At 34.5% G+C, this 6,490-nt stretch overlaps 1 long non-coding RNA gene across 1 annotated transcript in view; it reads right to left on the minus strand.

Annotated features, from left to right (window-relative positions):
- Positions 1-2,488: 2,488 nt before the first annotated feature.
- The window catches only part of LOC137616341 (uncharacterized), an 8,710-nt gene continuing 4,708 nt past the window's right edge, over positions 2,489-6,490 (minus strand). Inside the window, exon 2 of the long non-coding RNA XR_011039405.1 lies at positions 2,489-3,043. This is a non-coding gene — a long non-coding RNA (uncharacterized lncRNA). The remainder of the gene's footprint in view (positions 3,044-6,490) is intronic.

Consider the following 6,490-nt stretch of genomic DNA (forward strand, 5'->3'; position numbering starts at 1 on the left):
TTGTTCCTGAACTTTTCATCTTAAAATACCGCCCTGATAAACATCTGTATTTGCTTTCTGATGACTCATGTGGAGTCCTATTATATAAACTTAATGACGCTCAAATATTTTACCAAATTTATCGTCCTAACATTTGATAAACCTGTCTTAACTATTCTATTTCAACCTAATAAACATTTCCCTTATCTATTCCTTCAACACCCTTTTAACACTATCAGATTTTTAGTTTTATAGTAACACTCTCCATCAATCTTTCAATCAATGTCTCCTTTAAGATTTTAGAACTAATAGTTATATACATATTCTCTCCTAGACCTTAAATCCAACAACTTGAAAATCTATAATCAATCTGATAATGGTTCTTAACAATTTATCTACCCAGTCTCTTATCATATAACTAACATTTAAAAATCAGCCCTAACTTCAAACCTTTTAAAAACTAAAGTCTTTAACAATTTATTCCCAAATATCTGAACTGAAGCTTTAATCTTCCTTATGTCTTTCCATCAAGTCACTTGCCCTACATTATGCAACTAGTGAAGAGAAGCAGATCACTTGACTGAGGTCATTATATATATCAATGAAAACATTCCTTAAAATAAACAATTTTTTAGCAAAAACAGTGTAGCCATTCTAAGGCTTACTATCCAAACCTAAAAACTCCAAGAACATAGGACAATTTCTCAGCTATTTTGAACAAGGATCTTACGTGTGACTGCAGTAATGTTCCACAAAGAATTTTTCTCAGAAATTTAATCAATTTTCTATTACAAGTAACTTCTGAGAAGAAAACTTGGCGAATGATGGACAAAAATGACGTCTTAACTTTATTGAAATCAAAATGCGTTACATAATTTTTTTCTTCAAGAGAGAGAGAGAGAGAGAGAGAGAGAGAGAGAGAGAGAGAGAGAGAGAGAGAGAGAGAGAGAAGAGAGAGAGAGAGAATTTAATAGGTAATTTCTATCTGGTAATTTCAGTAATTGAACAGATCTCTTTCAGATACCATTTTATATACAGGATTTCAAAATTACTTTGATAATTTAGAATCACTTTACTTCAATTCTCACTTGTTTAAGACATTGGATAATCATCAAAACTTCTCAAGATAAGAACTCGCTCAATCTTAATGTCATATTAAGGGCTGATGAAGGTTTTAAACCTTTAAATTATAAATATAAAACACTAAAGACAAATATTCGTGCATAAATTTAGTCAATTTCTTAATGAATCAGATAGATGGATTCGACAAGATTCACTTTAGCAATTATTTTAAGATAGCTATGGGACCAATGCTTACACTACAGTACAGGGATAGAGATGTTCCAAGTTAAAACTGAGTAAGATTTTAGCCTATTTTGACCCTTTTACCCCCACCATAAGGTTACATTTCGAGGACATTTTGCTATATATCTTTTTTCAAATTGCTCTAACAGGCTTAATTTTTGTCCTAGAGAGGTCAGGTTGGTCTCATTCTTTTGGAAAATGCCTGAAGTTTCTCATAAAATTGTCAAAAATATGTAAAATCATGTAATAAATAGTGTTTTCCAAGAACGTACCGGTACGTCCTTTGGGGGTGAAAGGGCTAAATGTCTTTGAATATGGAAACCAACTTCGACACCACGAACTCTCCTGACATTAGTTAGGCCAACAAAAAGTCAACGGATAGAATTGATAAAAGAAATATTACAGAAATAAGCTAATCTCAGAATTAAAGTAGATCACTTAAATCTTTATAAACTATAAAGCAAGTCTAAATGAGATGAGTTACGAAATCAGAAGAATAATTAAGGAATGATTTAAAGTTGCAGTTCCAAGAATGCAAATAATAGGTTTTGGAAGTTAGAGAGTGAAACACAAAGCTAATAACCCAGCAGTCACACGTATTGATAACTTGTTTAAAATAGTTACATAAATTCAAAGATCATATTACTCATTGACAAGTCTAGAACAGGAATGTCGAACTCAAATCCTTTTGAGGGCCAATTATCCACTTGACTATGGTCTCGAGGATCATCAAATATTTTGTAATCATTTATTGGCTAGACTGAAGGTTAATTTTTTTTTTTTTGCAGGTCATCATAGTTTGTCAAAAATACATTTGGTTTCATCTTAACAGTTTATAGTTGCATTACCTCAATTATAGCTGGTTGAAAAATCTAGCCATCTTGAGGGCCACATTTGGCCCCCCAGGCCTCAATTTTGACATTTCTGTTCTGGAGAAAACTGAAGACTTTAAATTGATACAAAAACTATGGGGGAATAATTTCAATTATCTTTACAGTATACTTTCTCTGATATGGAAGTCCCTATGGCACTTTTAAAGAATACCTCTAGTGATCAGATTCATTTTCATGACTACTCTAGGTTTTAAATTATTTCCCACATTTCTGCATAGTCAATTACTAACCTTATTATTCAAAATAACTACTGTCAAATACTGTAGCTTATATAAATCTTGTTCCTTGTAGGTTTGAACAACCTTAAAACCTCAAACTATTTCCTTGCTCTAAGGCTAATTTAACTTGAGAGACTTCGTCGGAATATTCAGATGGTCTTATATTATCGAAAAGCTTAAATATCAAAACTTTAAAATTCTTTCAGAGCTTAAAACGAAAAATACTTCAAATGTTAATGCCATAAAAACTAGTTTTTAAAATGTTGATCATATGAAGTACTAAGACAGGACTTAATGCATAGAGAAAAAGAAATTAATCAATTTTTAAGACTAAACTATGACCGACTGGTTAAAACTAAATGCTCGGAGTGGAAATTCAATTCTTGTATGAAAAGATTTAAGATTGAAGTAGTCTAAATAAATTCGGTCAAGAACAAGAAACATTTCGCCAGACATTTAAAATGAAGTTGAAGATTCGACTTCTTGTCAGCAGTTGTAGAGATGCCTGTAAGATTTCTATTTTCCTTGGAGAATTCCTCTCTTGTTGTTTTTGTTGTTGTTGTGGTATTGTAGCCAACAATTCCTGTTGACACGGGCCTTTCCCTTGTTCGGCCCGTAGTTTCCCTTCTTACCATGGGTTCCTTAATCCTGTGAAAAGTAAATTGAAATTATCAGTTTGATATATGGATGGATATTTTAGTCAACAACATTTTCTTGACACTAATAAAGCTAGAGATCTACAGCATAAATTGCTCACTTATTCCGATAAAATACTAATTTAGATGAAGAACTCAACAAATATCCAGAAAGTCTTCAATCCAGTATTAAAATTTCCATCTAACCACAGCATTAATCCAAACATCTTTACAACAAAACTTTCAACCTATACGCTGATCAGCTACTCATTTACTGTCCAAATCCACCGAATTAGATCCTAAGATGTAAAGTTGTTCAGCTTCAATGTGTGGTCAAACTATGGATTAGAATCTCTTGCCTAACCATAACATTAATAAACCTGTTCCAATAAAAACCAAAGGACAGCTATAATCTAAATCCATTGGACATACAGCTACTCAATGTTAACATTTACCATACTTAGGCGATGACTAAAGAAAGGGTCACATATTAAACGCATGGTTTTAACACAGCCAGCAGAATAAAAATACTGATTTATTGTATAACCCATTATTATCATTATTATTACTTGCTACGCTACAACCCAAGTTGGAGAAGCATGATGCTATAAGCCCAGGGGCCCCAACAGGGAAAATAGCCCAGTGAGGAAAGGAAACAAGGAAAAATTAAATATAAGAACAATAACATTAAAATAACTATTTCCTATATAAACTATAAAAACTTTATCAAAGAAAGAGGAAGAGATATTAGATAGAATAGTGTACCCGAGTGTATCCTCAAGCAAGAGAACTCTAACCCAAGGCAGTGGAAGACCATGGTGCAGAGGCTATGGCACTATCCAAGACTAGAGAACAATGGTTTGATTTTGGAGTGTCTTTCACCTAGAAGAGCTGCTTAACATAGCCAAAGTCTCTCTTCTACCCTTACCAAGAGGAAAGTGGCCACTGAATAATTACAGTGCAGTAGTCAACCCCTTGGGTGAAGAGTAATTGTTTGGCAATCTGAGTGCTGTCAGGTGTACGAGGACAGAGGAGAATCTGCAAAGAATAGGCCAGAATATTCGGTGTATGTGTAGGCAAAGGGCAAGTGAACCGTAACCAGAGAGAAGGATTCAATGTAGTACTGTCTGGCCAGTCAAACGATCCCATAACTCTCTAGAGGTAATATTTCAACGGGTGGCTGGTACCCTGGCCAATCTACTAGCATTCAATCTATCATGCCATAACACCTAGACGAAGTTACTCTTACTAACCACAAACCTTCCTATATATCAACGACAATTCTGACACAACTTGAGACGTCTCTACAGTAACGAAAACTTTGGGTAATTTACACATTCAAAAGCTTAGTTATAATCAATGAATGTTCATGAACATTCAAATCTGACGTATAACTAATGGTAGGACATCCATATTCAGCCTAAGATATAAAAAATTAAGAGATGTGATCAGTGCTCTGCTAGACTAAATGGCACACAAGATCTTCAAATAAATAATTAAAACAAACTTTATACAGATTAATATAAAAAAAATGTCACCATGTACAGAGTAATTATAACGAAATTTAATTCGGATCGATTATCAAAGACCATTATACAGATACACCAATCTCCTTCAAAATACACACCAATACTATAGTAGTCCTAACACTGGTCCACTGGCAAGCCAAATCCTACCTCACACTGATGATCACACAGACGCGTTGGAATCATGTATTAGATATTGGTCAATGGCTATGGTATATTACTACTGTCTTTGTTCCCATCTTGCATATTACTCATGATTATACTTTACTTTAGTCCATTTTCTTTTGAAGAAAAAAATTTATTCTGTTACTCTTATCGTAAATAAATTCACTGGAACTAAATTGTTTAGAGTTTGATCTCCGATGATGCAGTTAGAATCTCTTCCAAGTCAAAACACCACCTGTAAAATTCAAACTTAAATCAGCATTTTTGTTTGAGCTGACTTGAAAATCCCTTATAGAATTCTTCCCATCCCATGTACATCTTAGGCTAAGTTCAACTTTATAGGAATAGGCCTATTGTGTAAAACAAAATTAGGGTTTTACCTTTTTACTTGTTCATGACGTCAACATCTAAATTTAATGTTTATTTTATCATTTCCCTCAGTTCACCTAGATTTAATATCTTTATCTTATAACTTTTGAGTCAAATATGATTAATTAAACCAATTATATCCACCATTATCTAATTCTTCATTGATTAATTAACGGCCTTATAACAAACTTCTCTCATCTATGAGGGACGAATAATTCAGCGGTAGACCTCACGCTATAGTGCTAACGGGAGGTAGACCTCACGCTATAGTAATTCAGTTTTAAATGAAATCAATCAATCTCTCAAAGAGGACAACATCATTTAAAATAACCAAGAGAGAGAGAGAGAGAGAGAGAGAGAGAGAGAGAGAGAGAGAGAGAGAGAGAGAGAGAGAGAGAGAGAGAGAGAGAATTTCCAATTATAAGGCCGTTAAATAATCAAGAGCTAAGGATATTGAGTTAAATGGCAGGACAGGATTAGATATGAAGCTATAAGAGATTACTCGAGTGCCATATGTGGATGAGATCATGGTGAGGGGTAGATGGAGATGGTTTGGGCACTCCCTAAGAGATTAGTTCACCAAACGTTCAGCTGAGCCCCACAAGGCACCAGAAGAGTTGGAAGACCCAGACCTACATGGCTGAGGACTATTAAGCGTGAAGTAGGAGATAATGAATGGAGAAGTATTGAATTAAAAGCTCAAGATAGAGACGACTGGCGAGGTCTAACCGAGGCCCTTTGCTTCAATAGGCGTAGGAGGAGGAGATGATGAATAGACTTAATGAGAAAATGGTTCAATAAACTTCAAGTATTAACACCTATCAAATTGACGCGCACGCTCCAATGGTTATGCATATGTCTTCGCAAACGCAAACAAGATAAGTAAGCTCTTGCGTTCAACCACACTTATTTCTTCAAACTGCCACACTCCAAGCCCACATCTTTGGAAACGAGAAAAGAACGCTATTCATATCAAACATTTAACGTTGCTTCATACAATTTATTTTTAGAGCTGCTGTAAGAGTTAGACATGCTGCTGATCCATATAGACTTCGAAATTAGTGTGAATCATACAATAGGAGGAAGAACGTTTTGTTATGCTGCACCGAGACTCTTCAACGACCTTCCACTTGATGTCAAGAATAGCAAAAATGTGGCAGCTTTCAAGAAAAACCTGAACACTTGTCTTTTTGGAAAGTGTTATAATAGTGATCAGAAAACTATCAAGCCTGAATACAAATGCTAGCGAATAACTGAAAAGATACAGAGCAAAATATAAACTGGAAAGAAATTATTTTCACACATCAAGGCCCGCCTGAACCAACTCTTAGTGTCTGATGGAGAGCGAGAAATAAATCCCTAAAAGTAAAAGTAAGTAGACCATGGAAATTCAGGCAAGA

This window comes from Palaemon carinicauda, chromosome 2, assembly GCF_036898095.1.
Source record: "Palaemon carinicauda isolate YSFRI2023 chromosome 2, ASM3689809v2, whole genome shotgun sequence".
Taxonomy (NCBI): domain Eukaryota; kingdom Metazoa; phylum Arthropoda; class Malacostraca; order Decapoda; family Palaemonidae; genus Palaemon; species Palaemon carinicauda.